This window comes from Arvicanthis niloticus, chromosome 17 (assembly GCF_011762505.2).
Source record: "Arvicanthis niloticus isolate mArvNil1 chromosome 17, mArvNil1.pat.X, whole genome shotgun sequence".
NCBI classification, from domain to species: Eukaryota; Metazoa; Chordata; class Mammalia; order Rodentia; family Muridae; genus Arvicanthis; species Arvicanthis niloticus.
Genome location: NC_047674.1, coordinates 48690009 through 48716090, shown reverse-complemented (window position 1 = coordinate 48716090; position 26082 = coordinate 48690009). Strand labels below are relative to the sequence as shown.

The 26082-nt window shown below is 36.2% G+C and overlaps 1 long non-coding RNA gene across 1 annotated transcript; it reads left to right on the top strand.

The window, feature by feature from the left end:
- Positions 1-516: 516 nt before the first annotated feature.
- LOC143434790 (uncharacterized) lies at positions 517-4132 on the top strand. The gene is made up of 3 exons (XR_013104547.1): positions 517-613; positions 2058-2145; positions 3808-4132. It is a non-coding gene; the product is annotated as an uncharacterized LOC143434790 (long non-coding RNA).
- The last annotated feature ends 21950 nt before the right edge of the window (positions 4133-26082 follow it).

The window sequence follows — 26082 nt, the reverse complement described above, 5'->3', positions numbered from 1 at the left end:
CTTGGTTTAAAAAATGAGTGGAGGCAATCAGTACTATAGTAAATGTTCACAAAACTGAAACTTATTACATAAATCTATATTTATATGTCATCAAAATGTAAGACCAACAGAAAGGCAAGATAACATTGCAGTAAATATGAAAGATAGGATAAAATCCAAAAATATTTAGTAATACAGTTACAATGGGCACAAATTTTTTAAATTAAACTTCTTGTCACAGAGTGAAAATGATCCCGAGTCTAATATTCATATCTCAAGTTTGAAAAAGGAACAAAGGTAAACCTCTAGGAGAAAATACAAAACAATAGATTGTTGACTTAACAATCACAAATAGAAAGTTATACAGGGCTGCAATCCAATGTCACTCTCCTAAATATTCTTATAGTTAATCAGCAGAACCCACGTGAAACTCTTCAATCAAAACACATTACAGGGAAGAGCAACCAATCAAGCTCAACCACGTCTCGCCACAAATCTCTGCAGACCTGCCTTTACCCATAGAAGGAGGAGATCACAGAAGGATAGGAGCTTGCAGCAGAAGTTGATCAGAACTGTAACCCTATGAAAAAAGCAATTTGAACTGGAACTGTGGAGCAACAAAGTAATTTGCAAGGTAAGAGGACTGCAGTTACAATGCTAAGAGTACAATGGCTAGTGACACTTCAGAGCCTCAGACTTTGAAATATATTGCAAGTTATTGGACTGCCCAGCAAGTCAAAATGGATTAAAAAAAAAAAACAATAGAACATACCAATGGCTAGAAAACACAATACAATCCATTTCCTCATTTGCCCATGACAGATACTAGGGCCACATTTTGTTTAAAGTGTTATAGGAATCAGAGGGCTTACTTGTAATTCATAATCTATGGGTCCAAAAAATAGAAAAGTCAATGCTATTACTCTGTAGATTGTAGGCAATGAGTGTAAGATGATACAGTGTTACCAACAATGTTTTGAAAATTATTTGTGGTTATTTGGTTATACAAAATAAAGCAAAAAATAAGAGACTTTACAGATATACATGGAGATTTCTTGACCCAAATTTTAGTAAGAAATGTAAATGAAAAACAGGTAATGATTAGAAAGGGAACACTTTTAGGCATATGGAAGGGCTTGAAGAGAGGAAAGAGGTAAATGGAATAACAAATGTTCAATGTACTAGATGATTAGATGTAAAGACTACACACACTGTCTTTTGCAGATAACAATCTGAAGCAAATTACATACGTTAAAAAGAGTTTGAAGGTGCAGAATGTACATACCACATACAAAATAAATTACCACCCCTTTAGTTTACAAAGAAAGATATTTCAAAGGATGCAGCAGTATCACTAAGGAATTCACACTACGTGGCCTTTAGCAGAAACTAAGGTAGTGTAGGATTTAGCAATGCCTGACAATGAACAGTATGTTCAACAAGCAAAGTGTGTTTAAATCCAATTAGGAATTTGAAACCATCAACTCTCAAATCATTGACCCAGTGAACTCAAATTATTTATATATATATAATTTTTGTTGAAGAAACAATGTGAAATTTGATTTAAGAATTAGATGAAATAACAGAACCTGCAACTTTTCTTTACAAAATGCTTCCTCAGGAATTTGTATATTCGTGGTTACATAATCACACCCATTGTACCTTCATTTAGGTCTAATATAGATGAAATATATAAACTGAGAATACCAAAATACATAATAGTACATTGTGAAAAGCAACTTTCAAGTATTTAAAATTATTTTTTTCTTTGAAAATTTCCCTTTTGAGGACAGAGAAAAAGATGCCTGCAGAAATACACAAGGAATTCTCCTCATTTGCACATACACAACTAAGTTCAGTAACATACTTTAGCTTACATATCATCTCTATTAAAGGCAAAATTGCAGAAGGAACCTGGAGTGACCCTGCATGATATCTCTTTCTTTGTTATACTTTTAAGTAATTTATCACATGTAACTGCTACAATGGACATAGGATGGACATAGGATGTATATAATTTATCTATTTAATTTTTTTACCCTTTTGAACAATGCAGCTTTTGTTTCTATTAATACTAGTCTTTGATTAGATTTGGACATGACTTCATTCCGAGTAATGTTGTTTCTCATAACTCTGATGCTACCATTAATGCTGCCTGAAAGCAGGGTAAGTTGAAAATATATCATTTTCTCAATTCTAACAAATTGTGAAATTTCACAGTACTTGAGATTAGTTAAATCTAAAGAGTCTTATAGGTAACAGCATTATGAGGGAGATATAGAGCACTTACCAGGGCTTTGGTAACAAGATAGTAAGCTTGTAATCTCCTCTAACAGCAGGCTACCAGTAACCTATAACTGGACACTTGTAAATGGAGAGGCAATATAAATATAGGGTACCTACCAGACCTCAAAATAGACATTAAGTGACTTGAGATGCATTTCTGTTGCAAAGTTAAAGACTTAAGTTGAGACATGACACATGTGTTCTGGTTGATTGTTCCCACTGTGAAATATGAGACATGAGCAGAAAAAATGTATCAGAGAAGGAAGAATTTTATTTTAAATAAAGATTATTGAAAAACCAATTGACAAAATTATCCTTTAACTTCTATAGCATGTGAAGTATGCCTCAATCTCATGAGATAAATACACCATACATTGTTCTGTTGCATACAGTTGGTATTTTAATAGGATTGTTGATATAATGTTCATTCCATATACATTCTGCTAATATAGTACATTTTCTATATTATTATCCATAATTTAAAAAATATCTGCCTCCTTACAAATGCTCTACAGAAAGTAACTAAACGTACTTACAGTTTAAGAAGTTATTTTGTTTCCAAAGAAGATAGTCTAAGAATCACACATTACTATTTCTTTTTCTCTAAAGAAAACTCATTTTGCCGTTTTGAAAAGTTTTTTGGGTTTTGTGTGTGTGTGTGTGTGTGTGTGTGTGTGTGTGTTTTATATTTGGCCTTGAGTTTAATAGAAAAAGAATGGGGGGTGACACTGTTGGTTTAGATAAAATACAATGACGATATATTACTAGCCAACACATTCTTTCTACAAGAAATTTATAAGTGTGTTTGGTCCATTGGCTCAAGCACACTGAAATGTTTCCTGTTCTTGGGAATATAGACAGATATTACACATAGACAAGTAATAGATATAGACAGACAATAGGCAATTGCTGTTCCATATGGTGGGATCTATGAAGAAAGACCTATAAAACTCAAATAAAATCTATCTTTGTTCATGGTCAAGTAAATAACTCAACCCAGGTTATCAGAAAAAAATACATAATGTACCCTGATTTTACATGAGCTTAAATACAGCTCTTAATCATGAGTCATGGAATTGTCACGGAAATTTAACCTTAGAAACTGTTCTGACAATTAGCCAACATTGTTTTACTCCTAAACTCAATCCCCACATGCACAAAGCTACAAGATTATGTATAAATATGTGCTACTTGGTTAGTAGTTACATTACTATTATTAACTTGAATAAAATGAAAAACAGTCAATTCACTAGACCAATTTAATCTTTTCAAATAGGCTAAAATAATTTTGTGTTAATATCTGAAATTTTGTTGATGAGAAGCCTTGGAAAATTTGCTTCAAATATGTGAAATAATCCAGTTAGAATACTGAGTAAAAAGCCTCCTCTTGCAATGAGTTAACCCCTCTCCTACATTTGATGAAAGATCAGTGCACTCTGAAATGCTCATGGCCTTTTCTTATCTTATGAAATTCTATAAATATACAATTATCTTGGTGTTTCAAAATGTAAAAATTGATATAACAAATTATCTCTACTTCAGGTTCTGCTAGAGAATCAAAAACGATCCACTGTACCTGCTGATCAGAAGACAAAGCTCAAGGATGTCTTGGAAAAGACTGTCTTCCAAAATATAAGAAAGAATTTAGAAGGCATTGACCAGATGTTACATGGCTCCAACCAAGAACAAGAAGATTTTCAAATTGTAGATTATGATAATCAAGATGGGTTTAAATTGTTGGGTGATATTCTAATAATAATAATACAAAGTAATTAATACAACACAGATATAGATACAGTAATCTTCACTAACATGGCTAATTCAATGAACTAGTGTTAGGAAACAAAAACAAAGATTTACTCTCTCATTAAGAACACTTAATAAATACATGAAATTAATGAGTACTTGTTTTTTTCCAATAAACTAGTAGCCTCCTAATGTCCTAAATACTGTCTCTTTTATTATAATCTCTGTCATTTATATGTATTATTAACTTAATCACACAAACAACAAAAGAATGCAGAGTGTAAATAAATTCAGTAATCTAAGAAAATTAGTCTCTTCACCTGAAGGCATAAAACAGTGTTCTGAGCAAGTTGTGTGTGTAGCAGAAAACTAGGTATTAGCTTCACTTCAAAATTAAAATCTTTACCTTTCCATCCTTAAATCAGCAGTTTTCAAACTTCCTAATGATGCTAACCTTAATTACAGTTCTTCACGTTGTAATGATCATCAATGATAAAATTTATCTGATTGCTACTCCATAACTGTAAAACATTGGATGTTATAAATTGTACAGTTGAGCATCTGATATTCATGATATCTGACATTTCATCCTGTTAAATTTTCAAACAAACTCCAAAGGGGCTGCTATCAACAGTAGAAAAACCTTTGAATTACTTTCATATGTAATTTTTGGCAGGATTCTCAGTAAATTCATCATGGGGCATGACTGATTTGATCAGATTGGAATGAAAATGAGATATGCTTCTTTAAAACTATGGACCTTTGTGGTTTTACAGTAGTGACTATCATGTATTTTTTAATTTTATGTGATTTTATTTAAATTTATTAATGGAGATTCTCCCAACCTCAGTACCTTATCAGTTGCAGATTTCCATTCATTTACATAGTCATCTAGTTATTTCTCCTGTCCTTCCTGACACCTGAACCTGAAGCTGTGATTCCACTTTCCATTCCACCTCCCTCCTAGCTTCATTAGTCCATCTGCCTTATATGACTATTTTATTCCCCCTTCTAAGTGAGGGTAACCTTTCCTTTTTTTTTTTTTTTTTTTGAGATTGTTTATATCTGTGGACTGCAGGATGGTACCTGTATTGTATGGCTAATAGCCACTTATAAGTGATTACATACCATTCAAGTCCTTTTGGAAGTATGTTACCTCACTTGAGGTGATATTCTAATTTTCAATTTATTTGCCTGCAAAATTCATGATGCCATTATTTTATTTACAAGTGTTTATACATAGTACTAAAACCACTTTCTTTTTTTTCATTTTTATCTTTCTTTTTCTTTTTTTTTTTTTTTTCAAGACAGGGTTTCTTTGTGTAGCCCTGGCTGTCCTGGAACTCACCTGGCTGGCCTCGAACACAGAAATCCACCTGCCTCTGCCTCCCAAGTGCTGGGACTAAAAGGGTGTGCCGCCACTGCCTGGCGATGCCATTATTATTATTATTATTATTATTATTATTATTATTATTATTATTATTATTATTGGTTTTTGCAAGACAGGGTTTCTCTGTGTAGCCCTGGCTGTCCTGGAACTCACTCTGTAGACCAGGCTGGCCTCGAACTCAGAAATCCACCTGCCTCTGCCTCCCAAGTGCTGGAATTAAAGGCGTGCGCCACCACCACCTGCCGATGCCATTATTTTAAATAGGTGAATAATATTTTATTGTGTAGATATCCCATATTTTTTATACATTCTTCAGTTGAGGAACATCTAGGTCATTTTCAGATTCTGTATATTATAAATATGTCTGCTATGAAGATAGTTGAGCAAGTATCATGGTGGGATGGTAAAGCATCTTTTGGGTATATACCCTGGAATGGTCAACTGGGGCTTTAGTTATTGTTACAGGATAATGCCAACTTGATTCCCAGGGTGGTTGTACAAATGTTCCTCTTGCTCCACATCCTGACCATCATGTGCCCTCTCTTGAGTTTCTGATCTTAGCCATTCTGATGAATGTAAGATAGAACCTCATAGTTGTTTTGATTTGCATTTCCTGATGTCTAAGGAATTTGAACATTTCTTTAAGTATGTATTGGCCATTCAAGATTATTATGTTAGGACATCTGATTAATTCATTACCCTATTTTGTAATTGGGTTATTTGGGTTGTTGGAATCTAACTTCTTGAGTTTGTTATAAATTTGGAATGTTAGCCCTTTTTTAGGGCTGGTGAAGGTCCTTTTCTAATGTGTGTGCTGCTAATTTGTCCTATTGACTGTGTCCTTTGCCTTACAAAATCTTTGCAGTTTCATGAGGTTTCATACATCAATTATTGATCTTAGAGCCTAAGTCTTTGGTGTTATGTTCAGGAAATTGTCTTTTGTACCAATGCTTCAAGGCTTTTTTCCCTATGTTCTCTACTAGGAGAATTAGTTTATCCAGTTTTTATCTTGAGTTCCTTGATCCACATGAACTTGAGCTTTGTATAGGGTGATAAATATGGAACTATTTTCAGCCTTTGACATGTAGACCACAATTTAGAACAGCACACCAGTTTCTGAATATGCTTTCAATTTTTTCCAGTCTATGGTTTTGGCTTCTTTATCAAAAATCAAGTGTCCATAGGTGTATGGGTTTATATATGGGTATTCAATTGAATTCATTTGATCAACTTGTCTGTACCAATGTATATGTAACAATACCAAGAAGTTTTTTTTTTTTTTTTTTTTTTATCACTATTGCACTACTGTACAGACTGATATCAGGGATGGTGATTCCTCCTAAACTTTTTTTATTGTTCCAGATTGTTTTGGTATTCTTTTGTTTGTTTGTTTGTTTTGCTTTTTAAATGAAGTTGAGAATTGCTGTTTCAATGTCTATAAAAAGTTCTGTTCAAATTTAGATTGGAATTGCATTGAATGTGCTATAAGTAAGATGGCCATTTTCACTATTTTAATCCAACAATATAGGAGCAAGGGAGACATTTTTATCTTCTGATGTCCTCTTCAATTTCTTTCTTCAAGAAGTTAAGTTCTAGTCATACACACCTTTCCCTTGCTTGGTTATATTTTTGTTGGCTGTTGTAAAATGTCATGTCTCACTAATTTCTTTCTTGGTCTATTCATCATTTGTATTAAGAAGGGCTACTGATTTCTCTGTGAACATTTTGTATCCAGTCATTTCCCTCAAGCTGTTTATCAGCCATAGGAATTTTCTGGTAGAATATTTGGAGTCTGTTGTGTCTATTGACATTTGTTTTTTAATACACTTACTTTAATTTCTTCCTTTCCAGTTTGGATTTCTTTCAACTCCTTCAATGGTCTTATTGCTTTCGCTAGAACTTCAAGTACTATATTGAATATATAGAAAAAGAGTGGGCTGCCTTGTCTTGTCCCATATTTTAGTGGAAATGCTCTACAATTTTCTAAATTTAGTTTGACATTAGCTATTGACTTACTATACATTGCTTTGATTGTGTTTAGATATGTGACAAGTGTCCTGGATTCTCTAATAACTTTTAAAATGGAGAGGTATTGTGTTTTTTCAAAGGCTTTTTCTGTGTGACGTTAGAGAATTATGAAATATTTTCCTTCAATTGCATATATGCTGGTTATGTTGATGAAAATTTGTATATTGCATCTCTGCATCTCTGGGAGGAACCCTACCTGATTTTGATGGATGATTTATTTGATAATTTTCTCAATATGGCTTGTAATTATTTTATCATGCATTTTTACATCAATGTACATAAGAAAAATTGGTTTCAATTCATCATTATTTGTTGAGTCTTTGTGTAGTTTAGATGTTAATGTGACTGTGGCCTCATAAAATGAGTTTGAGGGCATTCCTTCTGTACTACTTTGCAAAATATTTTGAGGGGTATTGGTATTAGTATTAGAAATTCTTTCAAAGTCTGGCAGAATTCTGCACTAAAACCATCTGCCCAAGGGGTTATTTTCCTTTGGGATACTTTGATGACTGCTTCAATTTATTTACTGGTTATTGGGCTAATAAGTAGTTTACCTGACCCTTATTTAACTTTAGTAAAGGATATCTCTCTAGATAATCATAGGTTTCATCAAGATTTTTCAAATTTTGTGGAGTACAGGATTTTGAAGTGAGACCTAATTATTATTTGAATTTCCTCTGTATCAGTGGTTTTGTGTCCCTATTTTTTATGGATGTTTATTTGGATACTTACTTTATATTTCTTGATGAGTTTGGCTAAGGGTGTGTCTATCTTGTTCATGTTCTCAAAGAACCAGATTATTGAGTTTGTTTTGTTTTTAATATTTTTACTGTTGTTTTTTTGTTTTTGTTTGTTTGTTTTGAACAGATGTATTTCAGTATTGATTTTGTTTATTTCCTGCTATCTACACATTTTTTGTTTGTGTGCTTGGTGGAGATGGTAGTAATAATGGTAGTAGTAATGTAGTAGTAGTAGTTGTAGTAGTAGTAGTAGTTGTGGTTGTAGTAGTAGTAGTAGTTGTAGTTGTATTCTTTTTCCCACTATGGCTTTCAGGTATAGTTTTAAATTGGTGCAGTGAGAAATTTCTGATTTTTCTATTGAAGCAAATCATGCTATGAACTTTCCTGTTAGCTCTGCTTCTATTGTTTTGCATTAATTTGTGTATGTTGAGCTTTCATTTTCATTGTATTCGAGAAAGTCTTCAATTTTTTTTCTGTTTTTTTTTTTTTTTCCCTAACCCAGAGGTTAATGAGTGGGCAGTTGTTCAACTTACTTTCCTGTGTTTCCTTGTTGTTTAATCCATTGTAATCTGATAAAATACAAGGCATTGCATGAATTTTCCTTTACCTTTTGAGTCTTGCTTTGTGATTGACAATATGGACAGTTTTAGAGAAGGATCTATGAGATACTGAGAAAAGGTTATATATATTGTGTTTGGGTGAAATATTCTGTAGATGTTTGTTAGGTCCATTTGACTCATAATGACAGCTTCATTATTCCTTTATTTAGTTTTTTTTCTGGTATCATTTCATTTGATGACAGTCAGTTTTCCAATTCTCCTACAATTAAGTAGTGGGGTTCAATGTACAACTTAAGTTCTAATATTGTTTCTTTTACAAATTTGGGTACACTCATATTTGGGGCACATGCATTTAGAACTGAGATATTATCATTGGAATTTTTGATGACTATAAAGTGTGCTTCCTAATCTTTTTTGATTAATTTTGGTTGAATGTCTACTTTATTAGATATTAGACTGACTACTGCAGATTGCTTCATGGGAACATTTACTTGGAAAACTTCTCTCCAGGTCTTTACTCAGGGGTATTATGTATCTTTATGGCTGAGATATGTTTCTAGTATCCAGCAGAGAGATGGATCCTCTTTTTGCATCCGTTCTCTTAGTCTGTGTCTTTTTATTTGGGAACTGAGTTCATTGATGTTGAGAGATATAAAATACCAGTGATTGTTATTTCCTGCTATTTTAATGGTGGTGGTTGTGGTAGGGGTGTTGGTAGTGTTTGTGTTGTTGTTGGTGGTGATTGTGGTGTGTGTGTGTGTGTGTTTCTGTGTGTGTGGGGGGGGATGTGTTTTAATTTCCTTGTTTTTTCTAATATGTAATTAAATGTTTCCTTGGATGAATTTATTTGTTTTACTGGGTATCATATTCAAATTTGTCACCTATGATTTTTTAGAGTTTGTAGGCTATCTCTCCATGTCCTTCTAGCTTTTAGAGTGAATCTTGAGAAGTTGGATATAATTCTTATGGGTAAGCCTTTGTGCTTTACCTATCCCTCTTCCCTCTTGCTTTTAATATATTTTTTACATAGACTTTGTGATCTGATTATTATGTGCATGGAGGATTTTCCTTTATGGTGCAGTTTAGTTGGTGTTCTACAGACTTCTTTTATATGGTTTCTTCTATGATTTTCTTGAGAATAATTACTGGCATGGTGATTTGGACCTCTTCACCTCTTCTATTTTTATTATTATTAGCTTAGGTATTAACGGTATCCTATATTTCCTAGTTGTTGTGTGTCTGGAATGTTTGAGATTTAACATTTTCTTTGTCTGATGTATCAATTTCTTCTATTGTATCTTCTGTGTTTGAAATTTTTATAATCTGTATTCTGATGATGATTGCATTTGATTTTCTAAGTCTAGTTTTTTCAATCTCTGGTATTTTCTTAATTTGTGTTTTCTTTATTGCTTCTATTTTCAGTTTTAGTTCTTGCACAGTTTTATTTATTCCTTTCACTTGCTTAATTGTATTTTCCTGTATGACTTTAAAGGATTTACTTGTTTCCTCTTTAAAGTCCTTTATCTGTATGATTGTTTTTTCTTGTATTTCTTTAAGGGATTTATTCACTTCCACTTTGAACGTCCTTAATATCTTTATAAGATTTGATTTTAGGTCATTTTCTGGTATTTTAGCTGTTTTAGGATATAAAGAGCTTGCCGTAGTGACATAGCTCTACTTTGTGCATTTCCTAATGCCCAGGCTTTTGCTGATTTTGATATCCCTGGGAACTTGAGACACCTGGATGTTTTCAGTGCCAGGATGTTCTTGTTGTGATATTTATGGGAAGGGAGTGAACCACCATGGTTCTGACGTGTCAGGCTTCTGATGTTATCCTAGTAGTATTGTGGAGCTGGATGAAAGGTGGAGAAAGAGTGGAGGTTGTCCTAGGATAGGAGGTTTTGCAGGCAGTTTGGCATGCATGGCCCAGGGTACTCAGAGAACAAGATAGATGTGTGGTTGACGAGAAGCTAACCTATATGATTCAGGAGTCTGACAGGTATGTAGGAGAGACTGTAGGAGAATAGAGGTACTTCTGGCATTGCAGGCTCTCTCAGGGCAACTTTATTTGGCCCAGAAGTCACAGAGGACAGGAAAGATACATGGGGAAATTGAAGCTTACCTATAAGGTTCAGAAATCTGATAGAGTTGACAGAATAGTAGCAAAAGAATTGAGGTCCCCTTGGGTTAGCAGACTGCTCAGTCAGTTTTAAATTCTTAATATAAACATTCACATAGTATTTAACGACAGAAAAGTAAATGTGAAAATGAAATAAAAATTGTACATATGCTAACAATGGCTTTTCTGAAAATAAATATGTAGCAGAACATATTTTATCAGTAGAAATAAATTTAATGGGTCCTTCTCAATCGTCACACCCACAAATTGCACTTTTTATAAAAATATAAATATATCTCTGGCTCAAAAACATATAATTCAATAAAAGTGTAGTCTGTGGCACCACTTTTTACTATAACTCTGTGATATTTCTATTCTTCTGTGTGGCAGGAGATAAACTCCATCTTGTTTTTTGGATAGGATCTCTCATAAAAATCAAAACTTTATTGATTGCTTGACTAGGTGGCCCATAATTCGTTGGGTTTTCCTTTTTCTACCTTCCAACTCTGAGATATGCATGATAGCATGCCTGATTTTTAAAATAATTTCTAGATATCCAAACTCAAATCCATGCCTTCCTGATAGGTATTTTACACATGAACTATGTTCTCAATATCAATGATTATATTTTTATTATTAATAATCCAATAATTTAAAAAAAATATGATGATATTCACTTCAATTTACTTACTTCTTACATCTATATTGCTATTTATTTAAAGTGTAGGTAAAATAAAATATGAAATCATATTTTAATAAGTGTCTGAAAGTTAACATAATAGTGAGGATAATATAACTAATAGTTCATACCTTTTTAAAAGTAAGATAAGTTGTGGGCTAAAGTACTTTTCTTAAGAATCTTATTGTATTTAATAAAAATGAAAATAATTAATTTGAGTCAGAATTTTAAGATTTCTTAAAGTGCAGCTCTTTCCTAAGATTGGACAATTTGCCTTTTGGACACTATAGAAGCTCATTAGACTCAGGAAGATTGTAAAACTTTCAAGAGTAGGCACTAAGAAAGATTCAACTTTCCTCTGCTTTAGAAAGGACAGATCTTTGGAAGAGTGAGTTGCAGTTAACACTTGGAGAGTTGTGATCAAGTAGCTTCCTGGATAATTGACAGTTGGCAGCCATGCTTAGATGAGCCTTTGGTGATGCAGCTGCTTGAGACACCCATACATCTCTGTGAATCACTTCTTCTAGCTTTCTATAAAAAGCAGAAATAAAATAATTGATTCACCAGGTTAAATATTGTTGAAACAGGTCTGTTGCCTGTGCCTAACCTATAGGCCAGACTATCTCTGTCTATGTTACTACACAAAATCATGCCACTGAATGCATTGTGTGATCTTTCCTCATACAAATATGAAAACCAGACTGGAATGAATACAGGACATAAGCATTTTATGCAACTTAAGTAACCAATAGATGGCTCTAAGTATGTTTTTAAAATTACATGGCATGAGCCGGGCGGTGGTGGCACACGCCTTTAATCCCAGCCCATGGGAGGCAGAGGCAGGTGGATTTCTGAGTTCGAGACCAGCCTGGTCTACAGAGTGAGTTCCAGGACAGGCAGGGCTACACAGAGAAACCCTGTCTCGAAAAACAAAAACAAAACAAAAATAAAACCAAAAAACAAAAACAAACAAACAAACAAAAAAAATTACATGGCATGGACCAGGTACCCAGCATTCCATTTTCTGGCCAATCACTCTGCCAGTTTTCTGCAGGCATCCCAGCACCAGAGGCAAAAAGGTAGGACCATGCCTCAAGCTTTTGCCTGTTAACTCCCCTTAAGAAACATGCAACAGTCTTAAGTCCACTTTACTCAATTTTCTATTCCTAAAGTCCTACTGCTTTCCCTGAGGCCCATATATAAATGGACACGAAGGCAGGGTGGTACCAAAGATCACAGAGTCAAGGTTTGCATCCAAAATCCATGAAGCCATGTAGGCAACAAAGACTTCAGTGAACATCCCCATAGTTGTAGTAAACACTTTTATTCATCAGAATCCCAAGACAGATTGGCCAGAATTCAGAGATGAAACAAAAAGAAAAGGGCTTGGGAGGAATATCCAAAATACACAATCAAGAAAGATAAACTCAGAAATCAGCATCTAAATCTATAACAAAAGGGAAAGCCCAGATGACTAAAGGCCAGCATAAAAACAAAATCAACAACTGCCACAGAAATGTGGCACTACCAAAGTAACAAAAAGCCCTTAATATTCTTACGCATTTGAAATAGAAGTGTTGGGGCCCAAGCTCGAGTCCCTGTTCGGGCGCCAAAGTAATGTTGGGGTCCACACTAGCCCCACGTTGGGGCAGCCAAAAAATATCGCAGCCCAGGCAAAATGTTGAGGCCTGGGCCAACCCACGTTTGGGCGGCCACTGTATCCTGGCCCAAGCTGCCGCTCCAGTCTGCAGGTCAGGGTTCAGAAAAAGGGAGGGTGAGGGCAGACTCTACCTAATGTCTGATGTGTCTGATTTGTCTCTTTATAGTCTGATTCTGTCTCTGCCTTTTATATGTCTCACTTCTAAGCCAAGCCTCTAAATTACACCTTTAATCATGCCCTTAGGTCTTGTCTCTAACTCTGATCTCTATACTTCTAAGTCATACTCTTAAGTCACACACCTTTAATCTCAAGGTATCTAAACCAAGATTATCGGAGTGTGCTCAGCTGTTGTAGGCTATTGTAATCCAAATCTCATGTCAGGGTATATGGCTCAAGATGGCTGCAAAGCTGATAGCCGCTTTCTGCTAAAAGTCGGCCCCCAACATAGAAGAAAATCACACTTAATCCAATCTTTTGAATATGATATAAGCCTTAAAAAGAAAACATATAAATTTCTTTCAGAAATACAGGAAATTACAATGAAATAGTTAATGTGGAAGAATAAAATTGACCAATTCATGAAAAAATAATAGAAGAGATTTTCAATTTTATTTCTAAGTTCTAAAACTTTCCTATGTTAGTTCTTTAAGAAAAATGGAAAGGGGCTTATCTCTGCTCTTTGTCCTCAGCACTTATATATTTTTATAATACAGAATCACATGGTAAAATATTCATCACAAATGTATACTAATTCAAATCATAAGTAGAATAAGAAGTATCAACAGAGAATAATTAAGCACATACCCATTAGGAGTAATTATCTGGCTAAACATCATAATTTTTCACTAGCTGTACTGGCTGATGGAAAGTTAAAACCATAACTTTATGAGTAAGTTACTAGTGAAATTTTGTATAGATTAATCCAGTTAACATTATATATACTGTCCTTGCACTGATAGTAAGTACTTAGTTCCCTTTTTATGACTTTTGGTTAAAGATTTTACAAACTCTTAGAATGTGCCTTCTTGCTATCGCAGAAGTAATTAACTAGTGACACTTGAAGAGTGGTAGAGTTTGTTGGGGACCGCACTAGTCCCACGTTGGGGTGGCCAAAAAATGTCTCAGCCTGAGCAAAATGTTGAGGCCCGGGCCGACCCACTTTTGGGCGGCCACTGTATCCCGGCCCAAACTGCCGCTTCGGTCTTCAGGTCTGGGGTTCAGCAAGAGCGATGGTGACGGCAGATTCTACCTAATGTCTGAGATTCGTCTCTGATGATCCCTCTATAGTCTCTGATCTCCGTCTATATTCTCTGATCTCTGGTTCTGTCTTCTATCATCTCAATTCTGATCTGTTCTGTCTCTGCCTTTTATATGTCTCACTTCTAAGCCACGCCTCTAAGTTACACCTTTAATCATGCCCTTAGGTCTTGTCTCTAACTCTGATCTCTATACTTCTAAGTATACTATTAAATCACACACCTTTAATCTCAAGGTATCTAAACCAAGATTATCCAAGTGTTCTCAGCTGTTGTAGGCTATTGTAATTTAAATCTCATGTCAGGGTATATGGCTCAAGATGGCTGCAAAGCTGATAGCCGCTTTCTGCTAAAAGTCGGCCCCCAACAGGTCCCCCCTTTTTAATTTTTTTTTTAAAGGGAAGGCTGGGAAAACTTACGGAAACTGTGCCTGTCCTAGGTTGGAGCAAAGGACCCCAGCCTCCCTTTCCAGTCCTTGGATACTCAACAGCCATTGGTTGAGCTCCTGTCTTAGGATGGTGAGGCCTCCCTTCTTTTAGGGGCAAGGGTCTCAGTATGCTCTCTTACCCATCACTGACTATCCGGCTTAGCGTAAGTTAGGGAATACACCTCATTAGTCTTGATGACAGAGGTTTTATAATCCCTTACTTCCAGCCTGTAACAATGGACCTGTGTGGGTTTCATTTGAATAGCATCTCATACAAAAGCCATCAGTTTGTTGAACCGCATGGACCCAAAAGACAAGAGACTTAACAACGCCTGAATAGTTAGTATGACAGCAACACTCTTTTTAAAGGGCAACATATAACTCCCTCTATCAGACGAGTAAAAAGTGTAAGCCTCTTCTATTCTGTTTATAAATGTCTTATATCAGAATCTAAATCTATAGAAATACAAAACTGATCATAGCTTTGATCTAAAGAAAACTAAGGAAATCCCTGTTCCTGCTCTAGTCAATCTCAAACCCAAAAAACAACTATAGTAACTGTGGTAGTGGGTTTTCTCCTGGGTCTAAACAATCTAAATTCCCACTAAATCTAAAACAATCTAGTTCCCCACTAAATCATAAGTCAGGGAATCAAGAGTCCAATAGAGCCACCCTGGAGATATGGGTGGTGATGTCTTCTTCAGCACTGATAACTTCTCAGGTCAGGTTTACTCGTTGATCTGTTCCAGTTTGAAGGCAATTGTGAAGCATCTTCATGTTTCCTGTGAAGAAAAAATACGCTTCTCAAGGGGTTTCTCCTCCCTGGATTTGTTATTGTTGTCTATTTGTTTAATCAGTCTCTCTGGCAGCCAACGTTCAGCATCTGCAGTTTGGGAATATATGCAAACAGAACCTCTTCCCCAGATAAGCACTGGATCTGGCCCATTCCAGGTTCCAGTTAATGGGTCTTTCCAGAGGACTGTTGCAAAATTCTTTTAGGTATCAGGATGCCAGAATCTATCTGCAGCAGATTTTCCTTCAGAATCCAAATTTAAAAAATTTAAAATGAAGAGTGCATGATGAAGGATATTTCTGGGGGATCCCTTGGTAGGGTACCATTCCCCCTTTTTAATTTTTTCAAATTGACATTTAATGGTTTGGTGTGCCCTTTCTACCATACCTTGGCCCTGTGGATTATATGGAATACCCGTTTTATGTAGTATTCCCAATCTTTCACAAAACTGGTGGAAACTGGAGCTTGTATAACCTGGGCCATTGTCAGTTTTTATCTGTTTAGGCACACCCAATACAGCGATTGTAGCAAGCATATGAGCAATCACATACTTTCTTGCTTCTCCAGTTTGTAATGTTGCATAAATGAAACCACTGTATGTGTCTAAACATACCTTTTAAAGTTTTAGAATTAAGGTGATGTAACTCATGAGCCTTTATGGCCTGATCCAAATTAGATTGCTGATCTGATAAAGTTACTGCAGCTATACGAGTAGCTAGTTCTGCCTTGGTATTTCCTTCAGAGAGAGGACCTGGTAGCCCTGGCTAACCTGGAACTCACTCTGTAAACCAGGCTGGCCTTGAACTCAGAAATCTGCCCGCCTCTGCCTCCCAAGTGCTGGGATTAAAGGCGTGCGCCACCACCGCCTGGCCTGATCCAAGTTAGATAATCTCTTCTTCACTTTTTACTAATCCTTTCCCTGGGGGGAAAATCCAGGGTTTATCATTTGAGCTGTGATCACTTCATTAAGGCTGCACATAATCAATCCCAACTGGGATAACAGATCTCTGCCCCAGAGATTAATGGGAAGCCTGAGGTCCCATTTTTGGGGTTAATACTGTGTGGGTGGCAGAACTGAGGTCTAGTCCTGCGCTTCCTGGTGTTGCTCGACTAAGTTCAGAAAGGGATTGGTGTTCACTGGTAAGAAACTGACTGCTCCATAAGCCTGTTTTGGCTTGCGTCGGTTCGGGGCCTGGAGCTGGCCCCTGTTCCCGTTTCCCTGATTATGGGAAAGGGTATTACCTTGTGCATCTTGTTTAGACCTACAATCACTAGCCCAATGCCTTCAACGTTTGCAAATTGGGCAGAGCCCAGGCTGTTTTCTGGACTGTCTCTGGCTTAACTCATTTTCTACTTTGCAATCTCTTGCAAAGTGTCCAGGCTTACCACATTTAAAACATGCCTTTCTGTCTGTACTTGCCAAAAAATCTCTTACTGATTTTCCTTGCGTAGCAGCCGCCATAGCTAAGCCCTGTTGGTAAGAGGGACCTATGTCAGAACAAAGTCTGATGTACCCCTTAAGGTCTGTCTTTTTCCTATAAGGTCTAATGGCCGCTTGGCAGGCAGGATTAGCATTTTCATATGCAAGTTGTTTCACATAGTCTACACCTGCCTCTGCATTACCAAAAATCCTTCCTGCTGTTGTCATTAATCGATGAACAAAGTCAGAAAATCGCTCATCAGGCCCTTGCCTGACTGTTGTTAAAGATGCACCAGGGTCTCCCTTTACCGGAAGACTTCATGGCTGCATTTTGAATTTGAGCAAATAAACCTGGGTCATATTGCATCTGGTTATCACTAGAAGCAAATTGCCCTTCTCCTACTAAGGCATCAAAGGACCAACCATTACCTACCTGAATATTTCTCCTAGCTGTTTCTTTGCAATTCTCATGATACTCTGATTTCCAAATTAAATAGTCTCCACCAGTAAGAACTGCCCTCGCTAATGTATTCCAATCACTAGGAGTTAGCCACTCCTCTGCAGCAGATTCTAAAATTGCAAGAGTAAAAGGAGCAGTGGCACCATATTGAGATACTGCATTTTTTAATTCCTTAATAATTTGAAAATTAAAACCTGTGTGATGTCTCCAAGCAACTCCTTGATTGTCTCTAGTCTCAGATACAGGGAAAGCCTCAGCCTTTCCCTCCTCTGGCTGATCTGTGGCTAATCTTAAGCTAGGTGATAGGGACTGCCTTTGGATTCCTGGTTGAGGAATGCAAGGAGCCAGGGGATTTTCACAGTTTACCTCTTGAGACATCTTTCCTGTCTTTAATTTTTGTAGCTGATTAATTAAATCCTGATACTCTTTTTCTAACTCTATTTGTTGTTTAAGAACAGATTTTTTTTCCTGTAACTCCCTTATGGGATCTATAACCACCATCTCCATTGGGGGAGCACTTGGAGGTGGAGGTGCATAGGGAGGGGGAATTTCAGCGTCATAAAATTTGACTTCCTCTTTCTCTTGGTCAGCACAATTTGGCTCTGACAAATTGTCATCAACCTTTGGTTGTATTTTGGATTCTAACTTATGCTTCCTTTTATTTTGAACAAAAAAGACAGCATTCAAGAACAAAAGCAGAAAATTAACACATGTGAGCAGCAAATAACAAAACCAAAACAGAGAGTTGAATTCAGGCTGACTAATTTCTTGTCCCATTTTCATTACCTTTCTCAAAGCAAACCAAAACAGAGAGTTGGATTCAGGTTGACTAATCTCTTGTCCCATTTCCTTACCTTTCTCAACGAGGCAGATTCCTGGGACAATCGACAGATCCTTCTTCCAGTAAAGTCTGTCACTGGGTCTCTCGTTCTTGCTGCCCCATGTTCGGGCACCAAAATAATGTTGAGAACCGAACTAGCCCCACGTTGGGCGCCAAAATAATGTTGGGGACCGCACTAGTCCCACGTTGGGGTGGCCAAAAAATGTCTCAGCCTGAGCAAAATGTTGAGGCCCGGGCCGACCCACGTTTGGGCGGCCACTGTATCCCAGCCCAAACTGCCGCTTTGGTCTTCAGGTCCGGGGTTCAGCAAGAGCGAGGGTGACAGCAGATTCTACCTAATGTCTGAGATTCATCTCTGATGATCCCTCTATAGTCTCTGATCTCCGTCTATATTCTCTGATCTCTGGTTCTGTCTTCTATCATCTCAATTCTGATCTGTTCTGTCTCTGCCTTTTATATATCTCACTTCTAAGCCACGCCTCTAAGTTACACCTTTAATCATGCCCTTAGGTCTTGTCTCTAACTCTGATCTCTATACTTCTAAGTATACTATTAAATCACACACCTTTAATCTCACACACCTTTAATCTCAAGGTATCTAAACCAAGATTATCCGAGTATTCTCAGCTGTTGTAGGCTATTGTAATTTAAATCTCATGTCAGGGTATATGGCTCAAGATGGCTGCAAAGCTGATAGCTGCTTTCTGCTAAAAGTCGGCTCCCAACAAGAGTTCCCAATGCAATTTTGAAATCAGAAACAACACTAATAGCAGTCCTATTTTAAAGGAGCTTAATAATTACTAATATAATTTTAGGAATTTTTACAGCATCTTTATTAAGAATTAGGAAACCTTCAGTTTATACAACATAGCTATAAGACAGTACATATTTATTGTTCTGCACAAATCTGCTGAAAAGGTGGGCTGATGCCTAGTGATTATAATATATGCTTAATAATAACAGGAAAAGCATAGTAATAGCAGGGATATTTTCTAAAAGTAAATCTCCTGGGCCTTGCCTGCAGAAGAAAATAGGTCGTTAATTGTATGGTCAGTCCATGGTGAAACCATTTTGAAAAGATGAGCAGCTAGATTTTAGCTTCTCCTTGATGGTTCCCAACAATCATGTTTCCAAACAAAATTATCTGAATCCTTTGTGTGACGTGCCTTCAATAATGCTATTTGACATTTAAGTTCAGAAACACATACTAGAGACACAGGTATAGTATATATTTTCTGGATAGTCATTGATTCTAACTTTATGAACCATCCATCTATTCCAAAGGTATTTTATCCCTGACTTTGGAATCTGTATTTGTCTCTGGTTCTTTGGAAGCATTGTTAGAACAAGTAGTATAATTTCATTTAAAACAAACACACCAACACACACACACACAGTATATTTGTGTTTATGTACATACAAATATATATGTATATACAAAATATTATAGGATTATGTGTGAAATTCTAGTTAAAATAAAGTATGGAACTTGATGTTGCTTGAGTCATGCTTTGTGTATGTCTCCTTTATCCTTTAATCTCCATTTGTTTATTTAAACCCAGCCCTAGTAAGAGCCCTTCTCTATTTGCTTTCTTTTCTTGGTTGGCTTTGCCCTTCTTATCCACTTTGTCCTCCTGTTCCCCTCTTAAGCCCAACTACTTATTCTGAATGATGTAATCCTAGCGACCTGCAAAACAGAAGTAGTATTGGTTTAATTATAAGCTAATAATATGTCATTATTAAATTGTGGCATTTTTTCAACATAGTGGTAAAACATAAGGGTACTGCATGAAATTGAGAATTGGAGAAAGAGAAAAAAATCTGAGGAATACTTACAGGTGCAGGAAATTGAAGAATAAGATGGGATACTGGAAAATTGCTTGCTTTTCTGTTTTTGGCTTTGGTTTTGGATTTTAAAGACAAACTTTTTTTGCATAGCCTTAGCTATGCCGGAATTAGCTCTACAGATTAAGCAAGCATCAAACTCACTGTGATTCATTTCAAGCTTATCTAATGCTGGGCTTGAAGTCTTGGAGCACCAGTGTCTGGCTTATATCTTTTAACGGACATGATAAGATAAAATGACATCACATAACTAAAGAAAGATGAAAGTGAAAGAAAAGTACATGGGATTTTGATGTAGTTTGTTGATGAATGCCCTGTAAATCAAAGAATAATCAAGAATTAAAAATACCATTTTGAAATAAACCAAACCTAGAAATATTTTCCTGTTATATTTACAAAGTGTTTTGTCATTCTCTATCAGATTTTTTCCAAATGTTTCAACTGATCAATTAAATTACTAATTTATGCTGTTACATTCCTCACAGATCTTTTATACTATGACAATAAACTTTCAAATATCGAACATAACTATCAATTATCTTCAGTAATTTCACAAATAAGTAATTATTTCTTTCAATGAATACTTCTTGGTGTAAAAAAGTGTGGACTAGGCCACAGTCTACTAAATGCTACAATACTGAAACATTATTTCAACTTATTTGTGTATAATATTCCATGCCATTAAAAATGTAAGAACAACAGAAAGGCAAAAGAATAGTACAGTAAATATCCAAGACTTGATAAAATACAGAAGAATTTATTAATACAGTTATAATGGGCATAAATATGTGAACAAAATTGCTAGACACAGAGTGTCAAAATGGGGATGACTCTAATCCATATCTCTTTCTTTTAAAAAGGAGAAAGGAAATATTAGTCTTTGACAAAAGAATAGATTGTTGACCCAACAATCACATGTGAGAAAAATATTCATGGCTGATATACAATGTTTCTGTCTTAAATATTATCATGTTCAAGAAGCAGAACCCAAGAGAAACTCTTCAATCCAAACACTCTGCAGCAAAACCATGGTTTCAAAACAATAAAGACTCTACTCTTCCCAATGAAAGGAGACTGAGAACACCAAAAACATGGGATGACACAACAGGAGGGAAATGAACTGAAATAATGAAATAAGCATCAAGCTAAGATCATGGAGCATAAAACTAAGTTACAACATAAGATGCTAAAATGACAGTAGCTAGTGATGCACAAGAACCTGTCTTGAAAATGTACAGGAAAGTTAAGGTACTGCACAGTATCTTCACAAACAGATTCTGTAAATAGGGAAGCAATATAAAGCAACATACCAAACTGATAGTTAAAAAACTCAATTTCAATGCATTTCCTAATGTGTCCCTCTTACAGGACACCTTTGGATAGTTAACGTGTCATAGGAAGTACTTGCCTTACTTGCAATTCACTATTTACTGGTCTACCAGTAGAAGAGTAAATGTTATTGCTCTGTATCTTATAGACAATGAATGTGTGTTGATCCAGGGTAACCCAAAATATTTTGTACGAAATTTTGATAATTTGTGTGTAGGAAGAAAGAGCCACTTTGTCTTATTGACAATATCCTTTGCCTTATAGAAGTTTTGCAATTTTATGAGGTCCCATTTGTCAATTCTTGATCTTAGAGCATAATTCTTTTGTGTTCTGTTTACGAACTTTTCCCCTGTGACTATGTGATTGAAGCACTTTTCCACATTCTCTTCTATTAGTTTCAGTCTGTCCGCTTTTATGTGCAGGTCCTTGATTCACTTAGATTTGAGCTTTGTAAAAGGAGATAACTATGGATTGATTTGCATTCTTCAACATGCTGACCTCCAGTTGAACCAGCACACTTTGTTGAACATGCTGCCTTTTCCCACCAGATTGTTTTAGCACTTTTGTCAAAGATCAAGTGACCATAGGTGTGTGTGTTCATTTCTGGGTCTTTAATTCAAATCCATTGATCTTCTTTCCTATCTCTGTACTAATATGCATTTTGTATCATTATTGCTCTGTAGTACAGTTTGATGTCAGGAAATCTTTTATTGTTGAGAATAGTTTTCACTATCCTGGATTTTTTGGTATTCCATTAAAATTTGCCCTCAAATACAGGGCAGTGTAAATGAAATCTTTGTATAGCATCACCACGATAGAGAGTATGGTGCCATAATATCTGCAATGGGGACATAATTTTATTTATTGTGGGCAAGAATATTTTACTACCATCTAAGGTTGCATCAATGTCATTAAAGTATTCTGTCTCTTCATAGGTGTTTCTAGACTTGCTATAATACTAGCCATAATAACATCCTCTTCCTACCATCTTTCTTGTCCTTTTCCTCCATGTCCTTTTCCTTGTCCTTCCTTTCACTTTGTAATTTCACTATTTTTAATAAATGGGTAAAATCTTGTATGAATTGTTAAGTTGCTCTTTCTCTTCAGCCTTATTGCTATGTCTGGGAGTTATTGCGAAAGCTTCTAAGGGGTTATCCTTATTGCAGTGGAGACAAGAGAGAAAAACCAGAGGGCCAGAGGAATAAATGAAAATATGCAGCTGCTGGATATGGGGATAGAGGGAACCTTCAGAAAGTCCCAGAGACCTGGGATGTGATAAGCTCCCAGGATTCACTATGGATAAACTTATTCACAATGCCCAATAGTGAGGACACGGAAACTGAAGAGACCACCTGTATTGGGGAGATAGAGATATCAGTAGAGGCAAGGCATCACCAAACCACCTTCAAATTTTTTCACCCATAATTGCTCCTGTGAAAAATATGCAGTTGGAAAAATGGAGCAGAGTTTGAAAGAATGGTTGATCTGTGACAAGTCAAACATGGGATCATCTCATGGGTGGAGACCAAAACCTGACAATATTACTAATTCTAAATTGTACTTGCAGACAGAAGTGTAGGATGGATGTCCTCTGAGAGGTCCTGCCAGCTGATGACCAAGACAGATGAATATACTTACAGCCAACCATTGGAATGAGGTCAGGGAACTGCTATGGAAGAGTTAGTGGAAGGAGCTGAAGGGGATGACAGCCCCATAGGAAGACCAACATTGTCAATAAACTCATAGCCCTGGCAGCTTCAAGATAATATGCCAGCAACCAAAGAGCATACAGTGACTGGGGCAATGACACCCCCACCCCCATGCCCCGAGCATCTATGTATGGCATATTTTAGACAGGGGACTTCCTTGTCTGGGTTCAGTTGGAGAGTTTGCTTCTAATCCTATAGAGACTTGTTGCCTCAGGAAGATGGATAGTGGGACTGGGGAAGAGCATCCTATCAGAGGCAAAATGGAGTGGGAGAAGAGTTTCTTGGAGTGGGGACTGGAAAGTGGGAGCAACATGTAGAATGTAAATAAATAAAATAATTAATTAAAAAGTTTATAAGAAGAGCCAAGATCTGGAACCTGATCCCAGCACTCCCATTATTGTCCAGTGACTCTGCCTGCTTTTCTGAGGTTTGCCAGCACCGGAGAAGAACAGGAAACACTATGAACCAAGCCCTTCCACACAACTCCCCTTAAATCACATGCAACAGCCTTAAAAGTATCATACCCAATGGACTCACATTTTTCTGGCCCAAAACTCCTTCTGCATTTTCGGACATCTATCAGCACGAGGTACATAGGGGAAGGGTGGTATTAGGGACCTCAGAGACAAGGTAATAATTTCAATTCCCAGACAAATTACAGGCTAAAAATACCTGAGAGGATACAAACTGCTGTTCATGAACACTATTACTCATAAGCATCCCAAGCCACTCATGCTTGAAGATAAAGTAATAATTTCAATTCCCAGACAAATTACAGGCTAAAAATACCTGAGAGGATACAAACTGCTGTTCATGAACACTGTTACTCATAAGCATCCCAAGCCACTCATGCTTGAAGATAAAGAGGAAACAAAAACCAATGCAAGGAGGAAATCTAAAACCCAGACACACAAAGATTAACTCATGAATCAGCATGTACCTACACCTTAATAACCATAAAACCCAAATGGCTAAAAGCCAATGTGGGAACACAATCAACAACAGCCTGGGAAATATGGCACCACCAAAACCCAGATATCCTACTACAGAAAACCCTGGATATTCTAACTAACAAAGCTGAAATATATACACACACACACACACACACACACACACACACACAAATGACTTTCAATTCAATTGTATGAAGATGATAGATGGTTTAAAAGAGAATAAAAAAATCCTTTTAAAACTATAGGAAATACAATCTAACAAGTGAATTTAATCAATAAAGTATTTAAAGACTGTAAAAGGGATATAGTAGTTTCTTAGTTGGATTTCATTGATGGGAGGACACATAGCATTACCACAACTATTCTTATAAAGTGAAATATTTAAGTAAGTTTGGCTTACAGTTTAAGAGGTTAAGTCTTTGTAATCATGACAAAGCATTGCAGTTTGAAGGCAGATACTGTGCTATGGAAAATGGGCATTCTACATAATGATCCAAAGGCTACCAGGAGATGACTACATACCACAAACAAACATCCAGAGGGTCTCCTCTGCACTGGGCAAAGCTTGATAATTAGAGCTCAAAGCCAACCCTCAAAATAAAAAATGTCCTTCAATGGGGCCACACATCCCAATATTACCATTTCTTATGGGCCATGCATATTCAAACCACCACAACAATAAAAACACCCAACAAAACAAACAAATAAAATTCACATTGTTGGGAAATTCTGTAAAAGAAATCATTGGTAGGTGGTCTTAATGGAGTTGTGTATGAGGCAGGCATATACTGTAGGCCTGAAAGACTCTGTCTTTATGAGAATGCTATGTTATAACAATGATCAATATGAAGTCTAGGATTCAGCATACTGTTTCTTAACTCTGTGTTTTTGTAACATGATCCAATGTTAATAGATGTATCTTATAGTTTCCACTATTGACATTTTTGGTTATAAAAAATTATGTTTTAGGTATTGACACAAACTGAGAAAAAAATTCATATGAGAAAGACAAGGCCAATGACAAGCATGTTTTCAACAAGATATTGCAGATAGCATAGGAGGCTAAGTGGGAATGCTTAATGACCTCTTCAAAGGACAGAAAATGTTTGAATGTGTGACTAACATTGATAGCCACTTAGATAACTTTTCTACTTTGTTGATATTTCAAAAGTATTTTAGGTGCTGAACAGCAGCAAACAAATGAATTAAACTTCAGGTCTATTTCCAATGGTCTGGTGATCCACATATCTTAAAATCATAATGAGAAGAAGGAAGAAAAGAAGAGGTGGGAGGAGGAAGAAAATGTGAAGGAGTAAATCATGAAGATAACGATGATGAGATGCAGTAAGAGAATTATGATGAAGAGGAGAATGTTGACAATGATTACTTTTACCGTGTAAACTTTGTCACCTTTGACAGGATTTTAATGTATTTGCAAGTTTTCTTTAGCTCTTTATAGTGGTAAATTGGTGAAGGAGATCTGGGTTCTTTCCAGCTTCTAGCTATTATAAATAAGGCTGAATGAACATAGTGGAACATATGTCCTTGTTATATGTTGAAGCATCTTCTGGGTATAAGGCCAGAAGTGGTATAGCTGAGTACTCAGGTAATGCTATGTCCAATTTTCTGAAGAACCGACAAACTGATTTCCAGAGTGGTTATGACAGCTTGCAATCCCACCAACAATGGAGGAGTGTTCCTCTTTCTCCATATCCTCACCAGCATCTAGTATAACCTGAGTTTTAGATCATAGCAATTCTGATTGGTGTGAGATGGTATTTCTGGGTAGTTTTGATTTGCATTTCCCTGATGACTAAGGATGTTGAGCATTTCTTAAGGTGCTTCTTGGCCTTTCAAGTTTT